The sequence below is a fragment of the Sus scrofa genome, chromosome X (assembly GCF_054392235.1).
Source record: "Sus scrofa isolate SSC_HxYL_T2T_F1_AM1 chromosome X, Sscrofa_HxYL_maternal_Yorkshire_Landrace_v2.0, whole genome shotgun sequence".
Taxonomy (NCBI): Eukaryota; Metazoa; Chordata; class Mammalia; order Artiodactyla; family Suidae; genus Sus; species Sus scrofa.
In genome coordinates, this window is record NC_139401.1 from 25013639 (window position 1) to 25032575 (window position 18937).

Here is an 18937-nt window from a genome sequence, read left to right on the forward strand (position 1 = left end):
AATAATTCATGTTTAATGCCAAAAATCCCAAAGAAAACAGAAAACAAAAATCTATAATTTCACCACCCGGAGATAACCTTGCTATATGTTTTCTAAAGATGCGATGATATGTGCTTCTTGAGGCTTATAATTACAATGCACCATGACCACTTTGTGAGAAAAAGTAATTGTAAGTTAAAATAGGAATGTTAAAGGTAACCTACAAAAGTAGGATTTCACTCCTGCTACATTTTCGTAGCTTAAGAAATGCTGATAAATCAAACTGCCCTTGGAATTCTGAGAGAATCTGTATTTTTAGAACTTATACTTTCTTCTGTCCTAAAGTTGTCATACCTTAAGTACGGTTTTTATTCTCTAAAGAGTTTTTTAACCTTTACGTATTTATCATGCATTCATTCATTCGTATATTGTATAATTGTTGAATATTTATTATGGAGATACAGAATTTAAAGTCTGGTAAGGTCCACTCCTCTAGTGAGCTTATTTTCTGGAGTAGGGGGAAGAAATAATAAATAAGTAAATTAAGATTCTTTGGATTGGGAGATCAAGGAAAGTTACTCTGAAGAGATGACATCATAGTTGATACCTAAAAGATTAAAGGGACCCCAGCCTTCGGAAAATGAGAGGGTCTGTTTTCCCGCAACCCCTACAGAATGTATTGTGGTTTTGGTTTAATCTGATTTCGTTGATTTACTGAGTCAGAGATAGTATAGATTTAATTTACTTTTCTCTTGGTTTGAGTGAAGTTAAACATCTTGTCATATATTTAAGGACCATTTTTATAACTTTTTTTAGTGAATTGTCTCTTTCACTCATTTTTCTCCATTAAATTTTTTTCTCCTTTTTCCTCAATTTTTAAAAAAACTTGAAATAAAAATGGCTTATTTCTCATTCATACTATTTGTCTATGAAGGGTTGGAATTCTACTCCACATTGTCCTCAGTTTTGAAGTGTACAGTATGGTACTGTTACCTGTGGGCATGATGCCGCACGGCAGATCTCTAGAACCTATTCGTCTTGTATAACTGAAACTTTACACCTATTGAACAGAAACTCTCCTTTCCCCAGCATTTGGCAGCCACCATTCTACTCTCTGTTTTATGAGTTCAAGTTTTTAGATTTCACATGTAAGTGTGGTCATACAGTAGGTATCTTTCTGTGTCTGGCTTATTGCACTTATCATGATGTCTTCTAGGATCACCCATGTTGCTGCAAATGGTAGAAGTTCCTTCTTTTTGAAGGCTTAATATTATTCTATTACATTATTCATATATATATATATGAATATTCATTTATATTCACACACACACACACACATATATATATATATATATAAAATACATATAACCTTTGCTTTAGCCATTCATCTGTTGTCAGACACTTGTTTCCATGTCTTGGCTATTATGAATAATGCTGCAGTGAACATAAGAGTGCAGATAGCTCTCCAAGGTAGTACTGATTTAATTCCTGTTGGATATATACTTTGAAGTGGGATTGCAGGGTCATATGGTAGTTATAATTTTTGTTTTTTGAGGAACCTCCATACTGTTTTCAATAGTGGCTGTATCAATTTACATTCTGACCAACAGTGCACAAGGGTTCCTTCTTGTCCAAATCCTTGCCAACATATGGAAGTTCCTAGGGGTCAGATTGGAGCTGCAGCTGCTGGCCTACACCACAGCTCACAGCAATGCTGGATCCTTAGCCCACTGAGTGAGACCAGGGATCAATTCCGCATCCTCGTGGATACTAGTCAGGTTTGTTATCACTGAGGCACAACGGGAACTCCCTATCTTTTGCCTCTTTTGTTAATAACCATTTTAACAGGTGTGAGGGGACATACCAGTGTGCTTTTGATTCGCATTTCCCTGATGATTAGTGATGGTAATCATCTTTTCACATACCTCTTAGACTTTTGTATGTCTTCTTTGGAGAAATATCTATTCAAGTATTTAGGAGTTCCTTATATATTTTGGATATTCACCTTTTATCAGATATGTGGTTTGCAAATATTTTCTCCAATTCCAGAGGTTTCCTTTTCACTCTGTTGATTATTTGCTGTGTGGAAGTTTTTTTATTTAAAATTTTAAAAAACTGTTTTTTTTTTTTTTTGGCTGCACCCATGGCATGTAGAAGTTCTCAGTCCAGGATTGAACCTGCACCACAGCAGCAACCCAAGCTTCTGCAGTGACAGCACTGGATCCTTAAGCCCCTGAACCACGAGAGAACTCCAGAGAAGCTTTTTAGTTTGATATAGTCTCACTTGTCTATTTTTGCTTCTCTTGTCTGTGTTTCGGTATTACATCTGAGAAATCGTTGCCAAGACCAATGTCATGAACCTTTCCCCCTGAATTTTCTTCTAGGAATTTAATAGTTTCAGGTCTTAAGTATGACTTACTGTGTTCTTTTCTTTGGGAAATCTCTTCCTTAATTTTATATTTATTTATTTATTTTTTTGTTTATTTTTATAGCTCCACCCCCTGCATATGGAAGTTCCTGGGCCAGGGATTGAATCCGGGCTGCAGCCACGATTGACCTATGCCATAGCTGTGGCAATGCCAGATCCTTTAAACTCGCTGCACCAGGCTGGGGATCAAAACCTGAGCTGCTGCAGTCAGATTCTTAACCCACTGGCCACAGCCAGAATTCCTGGGAAACCATTTCTTGTTTCTTCATTTTCCTTGACTCTTTGTATTGGTGTTTGTGCATTAGAGAAAACAGGCACCCCTCCCGTCCTCATGAACTTGGCTTGTATAGGAGACCCTCACCAATGATCCCAGCCAGAATCTCCAGGAGCCTTCCAAACCTTTATGATAATCCAAACTACCATCTTTGTTCTTAGTGACCTCCATGTATTTAAAATATGATGGGTCCCATCAGCGCTCTGAAACAGGTAAGACAGAGGGCAGTCTATTGGGCAGCCCCCGAAAAGTTAGAACTTTGGATATATTGTCTAGCCTTACCCTTTGTTGGGAGAAGCTGAGATCTGTTTTTTGTTTTATTTTCCATTATTTTTTGTTTGTTTAGCTGCCTCCTCTCTTCTGAGCTGGGGGGAGGAGCCATGATGACTGATGGTATACTAGTTAAAACTATAGCCTTTGGTCTCACTCCATCAGGCATCTAGCATATGCCAGGTCCTGTCAATGCTCTGAGACAGGTAGACAGAAATCAGTCCCTTAGGGGGCCCTGGAAAAGTTGGATTGTTGGATATGTGGCCCAATTCTATCCCTTGACAGAGAGAAACTAGAAGCTGGGAGCTTCCTTTGATTTATGGCCCTGGCCATGAGTAGGGATCTTGGTTAAAGGATCTCTCATGTTTTCCTGCTGGCTTCATCATGGCTGGTTTTGCAATTGCCTCTCAGTAAGTTTCTGGGTTTCTCACAATGGGGTTTGTTCATGTACTATTGTTGGATCAGTATGTCTCCTGGCAGAGGGAAAGTCCAGGGCTTCCTATTCCACCACCTGTTACCCTTTAACATTCTCCCTTGAATTTTAAGAGTTCTTTATGTATTAGGGATACCAGTTCCTTTCTGTGATTTGCACTACAAATCTGTTTTCCAATTTATCATTTTACTTTACTTAGGATGTTTTTTGCCATGAAAATTTTAGAACAATTTTAAATAAAATTTATCAATTTTTTTCTTTCATTGAATTTGGATTTTGAGTATAATTTGAAAGCCTTTCCTGACCCTCAGATTATAGAGTAATTCATACATATTTTTCTCTAATACTTGTTTATTTTTGTCTAGTACTTTGTCTTATATTTCATTTTTAACTTTTAGATATCTGATTCATTTGGAGTTTATTTTTGTGTGAAGTATGAGGTATGGATCTAATTTTATCTTTTTCCAAATGGCTGCTCACTTGTTCCAGTGCCATTTATCATGAAGTTTATCTTTAACCCAGTGATATGAGATTCCATCCTCATTATGTATTATATTTCCATATATACTCAGATCTATTTCTGTACTTTCTGTTCTATAAACTGGCCTGTCTATTCAAGCACTAGTATCATAATTACAGAGGCTTTTTAGTCTGTTTTAATATCTGGTAGGCCTAGTCCTTCCTTAAAGTTTTCCATTTCAGAGTAAACACTATTCTAATACACATTGACCCTCTTTCCATTTTTTTTTTTTTGCAATTAGTGTACCCTTTGTCATTCTGAGAATGATGTTTAATCTTAGGTTTTTTGTGGACCTTTACTCCCAAACAGTTTTTTCTGGGACACCCTGGCTTCTGCTAATACTTGAGGAGGAAGCTTGGAAGAGAGCTCCACTAGAAATTAGTATTTATTTTTCTACTTACAGATAATTTGATGGGGTTTTCTGGGAATTTTTTGTCTTCAAGTTATGATGAGAATATGGAACTTTTGTGGTTTTTCAAATTTTCTTCTTGATCTGTATAGTTTTTTTTTTTTTTTGAGAATATGCCAAAAACATCTTGTTTGGGTAATTACCATTCCCTTACTCTATGGCCATCCTTTTCAAATAGAAGCTTCAGTTTACATCAGGAATAAGATTGTTCTCATAGAAAAGCTCCTTCCAGTATTCTAAAATGCTTTAACTTTTTTCTACCCTGGTCAGAGCAGTACCTGGTAGGAAGACAGGAGTAGAAAATTAATATCTAATACCAATACAAAAGCTATTACAGTTTCCCAGAAACGCATTAATTTGTCAAAAGTTGAGTAATAGTAGTAACTTTTTCCTATATTAGTATTAGCATTTTAAAAGGCCTTTTAATAATACTGATTTTTTATATACCTTTAAAGAGCTTTGATATCAATTGAATTATTTACTTATGCTTTAGGTATTAGTTCTTATAGGCCTTCACTTAGTACAAAAACAAAGGACATAATTTAGGCAGAATTACTCTATCCTTAGAGGCTTGTTTTCAGCCCCCGTAAACATTGGCTAGAAATGATTTATCCTGCCATATTACCACTATACTTTTAACATGTATTTTTTCAATGAGAAAAGTAATTGCTTGAACTATATAATATCTGGACCAAAGTAACTTCATGTTATCAGTTATTGTTGGGGGTTTGAAAGTGATAGAAGATATTGGCATCTTAGTCCTTCAGAAGTGTTCTTCACTGTTGTTAAAAATAGTATTTTTGTGACATTACTATGATAATTTTGCTTATTGGAATATCATTAGAAAGGCTAATTGCCTTCCTAAAGGATTAATATAAGATTTATACCCTTGATGTGATGAACTTGCAACTTTCTTTTTTTTAATTTTTTTTATTTTCCCACTGTACAGCAAGGGGGTCAGATTATCCTTACATGTATACATTACAATTACATTTTTCCCCCACCCTTTCTTCTGTTGCAACATGAGTATCTAGACGAAGTTCTCAATGCTACTCAGCAGGATCTCCTTGTAAATCTGTTCTAAGTTGTGTCTGATAAGCCCAAGCTCCCGATCCCTCCCACTCCCTCCCCCTCCCATCAGGCAGCCACAAGTCTCTTCTCCAAGTCCATGATTTTCTTTTCTGAGATGTTCATTTGTGCTGGATATTAGATGCTCTGCATGCAAAGCAATGAAACTAGAACACACCCTCACACCATGCACAAAAAGAAACTCCAAATGGCTGAAAGACTTAAATATACGACAGGACACCATCAAACTCCTAGAAGAAAACATAAGCAAAACACTCTCTGACATCAACATCATGAATATTTTCTCAGGTCAGTCTCCCAAAGCAATAGAAATTAGAGCAAAAATAAACCCATGGGACCTAATCAAACTGAAAAGCTTTTGCACAGCAACTTTCTAAGAACCAAATTAACCACTTTTTTTCAGTAAATCTTGAAATATTGATTCAGTCAGGAAATAAACCAGAGTATCATCTTAACCATTTTTAAGTTAATGATTCAGTAGTGCTAAGTATATTCACATTGCTGTAAAAGAAATATCCAGAACTTTTTCACCTTTCTTTTTTTTTTTGCTTTTTTTTAGGGCCGAACCTGCAGCATATGGAGGTTCCCAAGCTAGGGGACCAATCAGAGCTACAGCTGCCAGCCTACACGGCAGCCACAGCAACATCAGATCCGAGCCACGCCTATGACCTACACCACAGCTCACGGCCAGCATCAGATCCTTAACCCACTGAGCAAGACCAGGGATCAAACTGGCAACCTCATGGTTCCTAGTTGGATTCGTTTCCACTGCGCCACAATAGGAACTCCTTATCTTTCAAATCAGAAATTCTTTACCCATCAAAGGATGACTCCTCCTTTCCCCCTTCTCCCAGCCCATGGTAACCATAATTCTACTTTATATTTCTATGAATTTGATTACTTTAGATACTTCACATAAGTAGAATCATACAGTATTTGTCTTTCTATGTCTGGTTTATTTCATTTAGCATAAAGTAAGAACCTATAGCTTTAGGAAAAACTTTTACGTTGCCTAATATTATAAATTACGGGGCCAAATAGATGTTTATTCTACACCAATTAATAATGAGTGGGTAAGCCCATAAAATGTGTGCTAGCAGGCCAGTTCTGGTTAAGATTGGAATGGCCAAAAGTTATTTCCAGTTTACTGACTTTTGTTATCTAGTTCACAAAATAGAGATACCCCATCATAATTAATATTAAAGGCTAATGAATAAATGGAAGAACTACATTCTGAAATTATTTGGGAGGAGGAGTAATGGAGAGTTATGAAAGGATATGAATTTTTTTTTCTTTTTCTTTTTATGGCCACACCTATGACATTTGGAAGTTCCCAGGCCAGGGACTGAATTGCAGCTGCAGCTGAGGCCTATACCACAGCCACAGCAACACCAGATCCAAGCTGCATCTGTCACCTATGCTGTAGCTTACAGTAATGCCAGATCTTTAACTCAGTGAGCGAGGCCAGAGATCAAACCCACATCCTCACAGAGACAATGTTGGGTCCTTAACCTGCTGAGCCATAGTGGGAACTCCAGGATAGGAATCATTTTTTAATCAAAATACTTTATTTTAGAATAGTAGTGTATATATACATTTGTAAGTTGAGAGATTATTTGCTCCTGGGAATTCTAACATTTTGCAGATATTCTTGATTCAGACTCTTCTGATTTTTTTATTTATGTATTAGTCATGGATTTTATGGGTCCATTAATGTTATAGAAAAGTTACTTTGATATAGAGCCATATAAGATTAATTTGAATTCATTAATCCTGTTCCCAGATATCTTTAAGTCATCAAAGTCAGTTTGCTGTTGAGTGATTTACATATAATATATAGCTTGTTCTGGAAGTGAGATTTAATCTTTGAAATAGTTACATATTGGACAAATGGAAATGGGAAATATAATATATATCCAGGACAAATGGATTTAGTGGTTTAACAAACTCCATTGTCAGGAAATTCAACACCTGAAATCTTATTAAAATATCTATTTAGTATCTTCCTCTTAAAAAGCTCCTCTTTCCTTTTACATTTAAAAAGAAGGGCATAGAAGAGGAGGAGTGTAAGTTGGAAAAATTTTTTTCTTGGTATGTTAGGGAAATAAGTGATTTATCAGATAAAGAAGACATTATTTCTTTCAGAGATTTAGGTATATCTGTCCCTTGTACATATACATATACACACAGAGTTGCAATATTGGACAAAAGGTTTTTCTTTTCCTATGTAATTATTAGATGCTACTGTTATTTACATGTGAGTATATATTTGCAGTGAATGGTCTTAAGTATCCAAGTTTATGAATATTGAGCATGCATTCAGTTAGTACTTTAGAATAGATAATTTAAAAATTAAAAAATTTTCTTTTTCTTTCTTTTTTTTTTATATAACTGGATGTCCAGTTGTTCCAGCATCATTTGTTAAAGAGACTATCTGGTTTATTGTATTGCCTTTGCTCTTTTGTAAAAGATCAGCTGTCTATATTCATGAGGATCCTTTACTTGCTCTCTATTCTGTTCCATATCTATTTGTCTGTTCTTTAGCCAGTACCATGCTGTCTTGATTTCTGTAGCTTTACTGTAAGTCTTGAAGCTGGGTACTGTTTGTCCTCCATGTTTGTTCTTCAGTAGTGCTTTGGGTTTTCCAACTCTTTTGCCTCCCCATGTAAACTTTAGAATCCATTTGTCAATATCTATAAAGTCATTTGCTTGAATCTATTAATCAAGTTGGGAAGAACTTACATCTTTTTTTTTTGGTCTTTTGTCCTTTTAGGGCTGCACCAACGGCATATGGAGTTTCCCAGGCTAGGGGTCTAATCGGAGCTGTTGCTGCTGGCCTACACCACAGCCACAGCAATGCCAGATCTGAGCCACGTCTGCATCCTGCACCACAGCTCATGGCAACGCCGGATCCTTAACCCACTAAGTGAGGCCAGGGATTGAGCCCATAACCTCGTGGTTCCTAGTCAGGAACCACGAGGTTTACTGAGAGTTCTTTTTTACATTTGTTTCCGCTGCACCATGACGGGAACTCTGGGAAGAACGTACATCTTGACAGTGTTGATTCTTCCTATTCATGAACATAGACTATCTCTCTATTTATTTAGTAATTCGACTTCATTTATCAGAGTTTTATAGTTTTCCTCAAATAGATCTTGACATTTTGTTAGATTTATACCTAAGTGATTAGTTTTTCTTTTTTTTTGGGTCCTAATGTAAATAGTGTCATGATTTCAATTTCAAATTCCACTGCTTTGTTGTTGGTATATAGGAAAACAACAGACTCTTTCTTATTAACCTTATATCCTACAACCTTGCTGTAATCACTTATTAGTTCCAGGAGGTTTTTGTTGTTGTCATTGTTTTAAAATTTTCTACTTATGCAATCATACCATCTGCGAACAATGACTATTTTATGTCCTCTTCCTCATCTGTATATCTTCTGTTTGCTTTTCTTCCCTTATTTCATCAGCAAGGACTTCCAGTACAGTGTTGAAAGGAGTGGAAATCCTTGCTTTATGTCTTAATGGGAAAGCTTTGAGTTTCTCACCATTAAGTATGAAGTTAGCTGTAGGTTTTTTGTAAATAGTCCTTTTTAAATTGAGAAAGTACCCCACTATTCCTAGTTTACTGAGAGTTCTTTTTTACATCATGAATTGGTGTTGGATTTTGTCAGATGCTTTTTCTACATCTATTGATATAATCCTATGATTTTTCTTTTTTAGTCTGTTGACGTGACAGATTACATTAATTGATTTTCAAACAATAATTTTTCAAATAAAACAAATGTATATGTTGCTGTGTCAAAGTTTGGCATAAAGAGGAAAAATATTCCTTTCCCTTTCCATTATTTCTAAGCAGAAACCCAACATAATGAAATATATTCTCCAACCACTGGGAGACTTAAGCTACTTTTTCCTGGGCATATTCCACTTGTACCCCTGTTAAAGAACTGATAGGTATTACACAGTTAGGATAATTGTAGCACTTTATCAAATTGGCAGATACTCAGTAATCATTTTTGTCCCCATTAGGCAACAGTGGATTCAAAATAAAAGGACATCTGTTGTTGTTCTTACAGCTGTGTCTGAATTGAATGGCGCCAGCACTCATCTTTCCTGACAGTGGCTGAACCAGAGGAGCATTGACATTTTTCATGATGATAGCTGGATATAAATACTTGGATCATCCTGGAGACTCCACTGTCCAGCCCAGTATTTCTCTTTAGCCAGTTCCTTCTCCTGCTATATTTGTAAGCTCTAGATTATTTATAAAGCTGTGGCACAAGTATTAAAACTCAAGAATCAAAAGACCCCCTAGTATTATTTCTGTAGTTGTGAGCCAAGGCACATAAAGAAGTGCTTTTAAACTTAGGAATATATTATTTCACCTTTAGCACATGTAAATGCACAATATGCTAAATGGCTTTTTAAGGTCAATAATTAATTATGCAATGACCCAGTTATGAAAAAATAATTCATGAGGAAATGGTAAGATCCTTTACTATTGTGAGGGTTGGTTTGTTTTTAACTTTATTTATTTTTATATATTCTTTTTTTTTTTTTTTTTTTTTTTTTTTTTTTTTTAGGGCCACTCTAGCGCCATATGGAAGTTCCCAGACTAGGTGTCAAATCAGAGCTGCAGCTGCCAGCCCACACCACAGCCACAGCAATGCCAGAACTGAGCTGCATCTGTGACATGCCCCACAGCTCATGGCAATGCTGGGTCCTTAACCCACTGAGCGAGGCCACGGCTCCAACCCACATCCTCATGGATATTAGTTGAGTTTGTAACCTGATGAACCACAACTCAGGAACTCTGTTTTTAATTTTAAATAGATTTGTATACCCACATCTTAGAGGTGACAAAAAAGGAATTATTTCATTTTTATTAGATTTTACTGCATTCAGTGTAAATATAAAGAAATAAGATGTTTAAAACTATTCCATATTTTAGACATCCAAATAACTTTATTCAAAAATTTTGCCCTGGGAGAAGGTACTTGTTAGATGAATGTTATCATTTCTCAAACATTTTCGAAAATGATTTTCTGGAATTTCCTCGAAGCTAGTTTGTGTTATGCAAGAAACTAGTGAAAGTATATACTGACATATCAAACTAAAGCACACTTTTTCAATCTTTAGAAGCAAAACCAAAGTCACTTGAAAGAATTTTGTATTTTAAGCATAGTAAGTATAAACTGAAAGTAGTAAAATCATATTAGCTAAAAGTCTCTATTTTTAACTGATTTCTAGAAGTGTCTATGTAAATCAATGAAAGATTTGAATTGTTGCCATTAGAAAGAAAGAAGTGGAGGAGTTCTCATTGTGGCTCAGTGGGTTAAGAACCTGGATATAGTGCCCATGAGGATGCAGGTTCAATTCCTAGCCTCACTCCCTGGGTTAAAGATCCAGCATTGCCACAAGCTGCAGTGTAGGTCACAGATGTGGTTTGGCTCCCTCGTTGCTGTGGCCATGGCATAGGCTGACAGCTGCAGCTCCAATTCAACCCCCAGCCCGGGAACTTCCATATGCCGCAGGTGCAGCCATTACAAAATTTTTTTTAAAAGAGAAAAAAAGACAATTGAGAATACTGATGTATTCTGGACATAGGACAAAACCAGCAATCTATGTTTTAATTTCATGAAGAATCAGTTTTTGTCTTGGCTCATACATAATTGCCTTGCATGTTAGTGTATATTCAGAGGTTTCTGGAATTAATTAATCTTAAAAAGTTAAGAATTCACTTATAGTCTTGTTGATGTTATAAATTTACTTAGTAAGGCTTTCTTTTTATAATCAGTACTAAATGATACTTCAGCATAGCTCCTGCCCAAGTGATTAAAAATATAGAATGCAGGCTAGATGATACGAATTTTTCTGATTATATATTCCTATCTTGGTTTGAAGATCCTCCCATATATTTATTTTCTACTGTGTATCTATGTAACTATGTATCTATAAATGACCATGTGACTATATTATATATATAATAAAACTGTATAACCATATGTAATGATATATATATCTACATATAGTAATATATATCTAATTATATGTAATATAATATAGTATATTCTCTCTTTCTCTCTCTAGTTCTTGGCATGTGCAGAAGTTACAAAATGGTAGTCTTTGGTTCACATTTGCTTTTGTTTGTTGCGCAGAATGTTGGCTTACATAGTTTGAATTATTTACAAATCAGATTTAATTAAATTAATTAATTTATTTCGATTTATTTTATTTTATTTTATTTTTGAGCAACACCTGCAACATATGGAGGTTCTCAGGCTAGGTGTTGAATCAGAGCTGTAGCTGCCAGCCTGTGCCACAGCCATGGCAACACCAGATCCAAGCCATGTCTGTGACCTACACCACAGCTCACAGGCAACGCCGGGTCGTTAACCCACTGAGTGAGGCCAGGGATCAAGCCTGCATCCTCATGTCCTAGTTGGGTTCGTTAACTACTGAGCCATGATGTGACTCCGGAAAAAAAATAAAATCAGATTTTAAAAATCCAGTTTTCTTGCTTCTTTTGACCAGTTAGAAGGTCTGACACACTGTCCTCACAACAAGAAGTCAGGTAGAACTGAGGGAAGGGTGTGCCTATGGTGTGGGCCTTGCGTCCTGCTGTTCACCGCAGTCCTCACCACTTCCTTATACCTTCCTGACATAGAGGCTTAGGGTCAGTTGTCATTTATCATCTAATGCCAGGCCTGAGCTTGAAATCCTTGATCTGAGTCTTATTGTGGATTAAGATTTTAAGCTTCTGGTCGATGGGGAAGGTTTTAAGCAGGGGCATGACACGGTGTAGATTTCATGGAATTGTGACTGGCTTATTTTGAGGAGATTATTCAGCTCCTGTAAGGATAGAGTTTGTACACAGTTACTTCTTCAAGCCAGAGGTAATTGTTACTTACTGTCTGGCAGGTTGGTGATTCTCCCCCTTCACTTTTTGGCCAGAGTCGAGTCACACTGTCTCTGATTGCTCTTAACCAGCCCTTTTTGTATATTTGTCTACTGACTGTGCTTTTCTTGTTTTCTAGGGCTGCAGCCCATTGTGGAAAACTCTGATGTCGAACTCCTATGGCTGTATAAACACCAGAGCTTAGTTCAGGGAGTCCCTCAGATTGCCAACAAGTATGAACTGAATGATGACACTGTTCGAAATGCCTTCCTTGCTATTCTCCTGCATGACCAAGTATCCTGGCTTTTTAGATGCAGCCATTAAACATTAAGGTGACAAAAATAAAGCTACTATGACAGAATGACAGTCTTGCTTTTGCTGGAACTAAATGATGCAAATGCCCTTAATTAGATTCAATTCCATATGCCTAGAGAGTAAACTTTCTTCTCAAAAGATAGAATACTAATGTCTTGTATTGATGAAGGGCCTTTCATCTGGGACTTTTCCCACGTGGTTTACAAACCAATATGGCATGGTTAAAGCAAAGCAAAGACAACTTCAACCACAAATGGAATGTAATGCTTAATGGTCTATAACAAAACAGTAGGGCAGGAACTATAAAGAGCTATTGAAAACATCATTAATGTTTATCCTGAATATAAAGTATCATTTAAAACCTGAAGTTAAATTTTAAGGAAAGTTTTTGGTGGAGTTCTTTGGTGGCTCAGTGGGTTAAGGATCTGGCATTGTCGTTACTGTGGCTTAGGTCACTGTTGTGGCATGGGTTTAATCTCTGGCTTGGAAACTTCTGCATGCCATGGCCATGGCCAAAAAAAAAAAAAGTAAGTTTTTGGACAGTGAAAGCTAGCTGTTTTAAGTTCTGAGGACAAAATATGTAATCTTCCAACATGCAAAGTATATTGATATACTTGATCTGCAAAGGGAATTAGAGAATGTGTCTTGATGTCTTTAAAGAATGGTGGTGGGGGGGTTCCCATCATGGCGCAGTGGAAACAAATCCGACTAGGAACCATGAGACTGTGGGTTCGATCCTTGGCCTTGCTCAGTGGGTTGGGGACCCAGCATTGCCGTGAACTGTGGTGTAGGTTGCAGACTCGGCTCACATCTGACATTGTTGTGGCTATGGCGTAGGCAAGCAGCTACAGATGTGATTAGACCCCTAGCCTGGGAACCTCCATATGCTATGAGTGTGGCCCTAAAAAGACTGGTGGGGGGCAGGGTTGGAAGAGTGAGAACAGGGGTGAACTAAGGCATTTCATGCCCTACCATGCCAGTCCTTATAGTGATACCGCAAGATATATATTTTAGGAGCATTGCAGAGATGAGAAAACTGGAGCTCAGAGCAAGTGAGGCATTGTCCCAAGTTGTTCAAGTGTTTGGGAATGTGGCTCCTTGTCTGGGAGTGTGACTTACTGTTTCATAGTTATCCTTATCATTCTTGCAGAGCTCTAGGGTCCTAATGCAAGTAGTTTCTTGCCTCCATATGCTAGAGGGTCAGAGGTCCTTGTCTACTGCCTATGGTTTGTCCACCATGAGCAATAGTAAGTTGGCTAGTAACCTCTGCTTGCCTTCTCACCCTGTCCCAGAATGTCTGTTATAAAACAATCTCCTTTTACCCTCATAAGGCAACCAGTGAACTCATTCTGCTGCCTTTACTATTCCCTCTCCTTCCTCTTCTTTTGATAGCTATGTTATATCTACATTGCCAGAGTATAGAACAATTATATGTCACTCTTATCCTCATGTAAAGAAGAACATTTTTTAAAAAACTGAGATTCTTGCATATTGAATTCAACGACTTCATTTTTTGCTACTCACATTTAAGATGGTATATCTGTAGTTTTACAAGGAATTTCCTGAGGGTTGGACTGGGATGGCTTTCCAAGCTGCAGAAATCTTGGGCTCCTCGTTTACTGTTACTTTGAAGTATTAAAAACCATGCTTGAGGTTCCTGCCATGGCACAGTGGGTTCAGCAGTGATTGCTGCAGCTTGGGTCACTGTGGAGATGTGGGTTTGATCCCCAGCTTGGTGCAGTGGGTTAAAAGATATGGCGTTGCTGCAGCTACTGAGTAGGTCACAGCTTGGCTGGGATTCAATCCCTGGCCTGGGAACTTCCATATGCTGTGGGTATGGCCATAAAATAAATTAAAATGTAAAAAAAAGTAAAAAAACAAAAACCATGGTCTCTTAGTGTAGCCATCTCTCCACTTATTTTTGAAAATTGCCTCGGTTGGCTTCCCTCCCACCACCCCCTGAATCTGGACTGTTTTTTTCTCCCAAAGTTTTTTCCCAGAGCTGTGTCCTCATTGTGGGATTCTCCTTTCTCAAGAGCCTGTGGGATTGGGCTCCCCAGCAGTAGTCTTGCACTCACCTCAGGCAGGGGTCTGAGAAGCCTCTTTTTTCCATTGTATTTCTCAGAATAGCCCACTGAGCCCTCCATTTCTGGGAAGGACACCTTCTCTTCATGGTGATGATTTGCTAGTAGTTTCTGGATTCCCTGGCTCTTTGAACTGCCAGAATTGTTTTTGTCTTCCCTCCTTTTGTGCAGAGTGGCTGCTCCCACATTCCTCTAGCATCTAGCTTATGTTCTGGATTCATGGAGATTCATTTGAATTAATTTCTTTCTTACATTACCCTACTTGATTTTTCTATTTCTGAGAGGAGTGTAGAGAGATGAACAGTCCCCACCAACACCTTGCCAAAGGACAACCCCCTCTTAATTTGTCTCCCTGCTTCTGCTCAGCCTCACCGAAAAGTCTACTCTTAGCAGGAATGTGCCTGCTAAGGCTAAGTTAGACTGTGTTTGCTTAAAACTCTTCAGTGGCTTCCCATCTTGTTCAGAGAAAAGCTCAAGGTCCTTCCCAGGATCAGTAAAGCCTCCATGATCTGGCCCTCATTACTCTCTCATCTCATCTCCCTCTACTCTCCTCTTGCTCTTTCTGCCATTCCATTTCTCTCCAAAAAATCTGACCTGCTTCTAACTGGGGCACTTTATATTTGATGCTCTCTCTGTCTTAAATGATCCCAAGATACCCACTTGGTCCACTCCCTCACTTGCTTCTGCTCTTTTCTCAGATGTCACCTTTTCTGTGAGACCTTATGTGACATTCTTATCTGAATGGCTTTGCTAGCACCTTCTCTGCTTACTTCTTCTCCTTAGTACCTACCACTCTTTAACCTTCTCTATATTTTACATATTATTTTGTTTATATTCTGTCTCCCCACTAGGCAAGGGTTGATATATTTTTGGTTTATTGCTGGATTTCTAGCCCTTAGAATACCTGACAGAGTAGTTTCACAATAAATATTAGTTGAATGCATTAATAAGGGCAGGAAAATAGGTAAATTATGCAATAAAAGCAGAGTGAAGAGCGATTATATCTGGCTAGGCATACGAGACAGGGATAAGACAAGTGCTGACTTTGAACTAGTTATTGAAGGATGAGGAGGACTTAAACAGGTTCATCTGCTGCTGCGATTTAAAGAAGTCTGCATTTATTTCAGACAGGCATGTGACATATTAAAGAGGTAGAAACAACAGGGTAGTAAGGCAGATGAAGTTGTTCAACTGAGGCCAAGTTTGAGAGCAAACAATTTGGAAGGTGATGGGTCTACATGTCTGGAAGGCAAATGTTAAGTTTGGATGGGGCTCTGAACCTTTTGGGGTTCTTGATGGCAAGAAACATAAACCAAGTTAGGCCCTCATAAGAAGAAGGAAATTTGCTGGAAGAATTGGGGTTTATAGAGTTGATAGGAAGCATCTTAGGCCTTCTGGCCTGCTATTATAAAAATACCATAAAGAGTCTGGCTTATAAACAACACACATATGTTTCTTACAGTTCTGGACGCTGGGAAATCCAAGATCATGACGTTGGCAGGTCTGATGCCTGGTGAGAGCCCACTTCCTCATTGATGACTGTCTTCTCACTGTAATCTCCCATGGCAGAAGGGGCAAGCCAGCTCTCTGAGGCCTCCTTTATAAGGGAACCAATTCCAACTAATCACCTCTCAAGTGCACAGATTACTAAGCGCACTTTGGAACCATGGAGGAAGGTGGCTGAGTGTCTCTGCCACGTGGGAAAGTGAACCACAGGTAATCCAGTTTTTGTCCCCAGCTTAATTCATTCTTGTCTTCTTCCTCAAATGTCCTCTTCTAGTGTATAAATATATTCTCATGGAATCAGTCACAGTCGAAGCCACAATCCTAAGAAGCTTTAATATTTTTTGTCATTTTGGGCAGTATGCTATAAGGTGGAAATTTAAATCTCTCCTAAGGCTGACTCTAGGTATTGTATGAAACAATTGAATACCGATGTCCAGATCATAGAATATAGTCATTATGTTATAACCAGACATCTCGTGTATGAAAAAAACTTGACCTTGCTGTGCTCCTATTCTTACTGCCCGAGTCTGCCTTGTTTTCTTCTCTTTTCTTTTTTCTTTTCTTTTCTTTTTTTTTTTAAGAGCCAGTGGTCTGTATGTGGAATGCTATTTATCACAATAATGTAATGAATCGTGATTGTCAGACATATAGCCCCTAAATGAATCAAACTGAAGATTCACTTAAAGATGTACACTTTGTAGAGTGTTTTTTCCCCCCTTTTCTCCTTTATTATCATGAAGTAGCATGTCAGAATGCATCAGTAAACCGATTCTGCATTGTATTTGTGTGTTGTTTTATAAAATGAAGTTAATCTTGAATGATTATGTTTGGTAGCCATTATTTTCATTAAGGAGAGTTGTCATCTCTCACATATGTTTGTCTTTGGTTTGTCTAGGTCTCTGCCAAGTGGTATAAGGGATATATTACATCGTCCTGGGAGGATTGCAGTCTAATTGAGGAGAAAGAATAGAGGCCCATAGCAGCCAGATTTAGTACAATAGGGCTTAGACATTAATTATGCACTGTCATATCATTTCTAATCATTTTGTGGGTGTTGGAAGCAGTTTATGAACTGGAGAATCACGGAAGTATCTGTGGACATTTGGTTGCGGAACTGCGATTTATATAAAGTGGGGGAAAAGAGATGAAAATTCTAGGATAGAAGAACCAAAAAGAAAACACAGGGATGAATGTGTGTGTTTGTGGCAGGAACAAATGAAGAAGTAATGGAAGGGTTAAAGACCCAGATTTGAGAGCCTGGGTGTCATAATGAGATAAATGCAAGTTCAGTGGGAAAGGAGAAAGTGGGATTCAAAGGGAGCATTTTGTTCAGGATTTTAGGGAAACAGTGATTTGTGTTGAAGTCTGCTTATAAGCTGGCATTTCCTTCATGGCAGATTTACCTCCTTTGTAATATTTTTCAGATTAGGCTCTGCATTTTCCCTTTTTCTGAGAGGTGTGTAAGTTTGAGTGTGCATTGATTTAGCATCCAGTGTTTTAACAGATGTTTATTTTGTCTTGCCACAAAGACTTAATGGGTATCTTCTGTGTTAAACAGACTATGTTGAAATTTGATCCAGAAAACAGATTTAGAGGTTACCTAGTCCAGTATCCTCTATAGTGACCTCCACCCACAATGCCGTTCCTCCCACAACTCTGTGTTCTTTTGTTTCTAAAGGCTTTCTATGACTTTCTTCAAAGGGATGGCCTTGGGCTACTGGAACCACTTTGCCCAGACACAGAGGGCTGGAGGTGCCTGGGTGGTTAGCATTGCTGTTCCTACCCCTAACTCCAGCCGGCGGCGTCACGGAACCAGGACCAGTGACTGACAGGTATGAATGTGAAAGTTCATCTGCCTTGACTCAAGTTGAGACAGTTGAGGCTTTATTTGTGTGAGCCAGACCTCCACTGATCAGGCCCAGGCTGGGAGTTCACCTGAGGTCACACCCTTGTTTGTTTTTTTCCCTTTTTCTTCCCCCCACTGCCTCCCCCAGTGTCTTTTCTGGGGGTGCTTCATAAATCACTGTCGCATGAACTCATCATAAGGTGCTTTGGGAATACTGACCTAAGACATTCTCATTTCACTGTGGGCACACTGAGGCCTATTGTCATTAGCCCATGTGCCCAAAGTCATCACAGCCTAATTTTGGACCCAAATCTCTTGATTCCATGTCCGTGCTCTTTTAACTTCCCCTAAGTAGTTCTCGTTACACAACAGACACATAATAGTATTCTACGGAATGGATGAATAAATGGTGAATGCACTGTGTGCAAGGCATTTTATTAGATATTTAAGAAATAATTCTTGCCTTCCAGAGCTTAAAAAGAAGAGAAGGGATAAGGCTAATATTTATTATTAAGTGGATAAGAAGGAAATATTGCTATTGGAATCCAGAAGAATATGGGGGAGAGGGATTGTGTGTGATTAGAGCAGGCAAACAGCAAAAGCATGAGCGAGAGAGATGCAAAAACAGTGTGCCATCTGGATTAGAGCCGATAAGGTTAAGTTTAAGTAAGAGTTTACTTCAAAGTTGTTGACATTTTTGTGTCCCCATGTTTTGTGTCAGTTTTTTTGTCCTAATGTTTTCACCCATCATTGGGAACATTTCCATATTATTATGAAATGGCCTTCAACACCACTTTTAAATGAATGTCATTAATATATAGTTATAATGAATATATTTAATAACATTCCTATTATTGAATATTTAGATTTCCAAAAATTTC

General features: G+C 37.9%; 1 long non-coding RNA gene across 2 annotated transcripts in view; it reads left to right on the top strand.

Annotated features, from left to right (window-relative positions):
• Nucleotides 1-18937, top strand: part of LOC110257768 (uncharacterized) — a 575664-nt gene that overhangs the window by 77165 nt on the left and 479562 nt on the right. The window contains exons 3-6 of one of the 2 annotated variants that reach the window (XR_014835852.1): nucleotides 9484-9654; nucleotides 12445-12637; nucleotides 16167-16420; nucleotides 17912-18042. This is a non-coding gene — a long non-coding RNA (uncharacterized LOC110257768). The remainder of the gene's footprint in view (nucleotides 1-9483; nucleotides 9655-12444; nucleotides 12638-16166; nucleotides 16421-17911; nucleotides 18043-18937) is intronic. The other variant, XR_014835853.1, reaches the window with a different exon arrangement.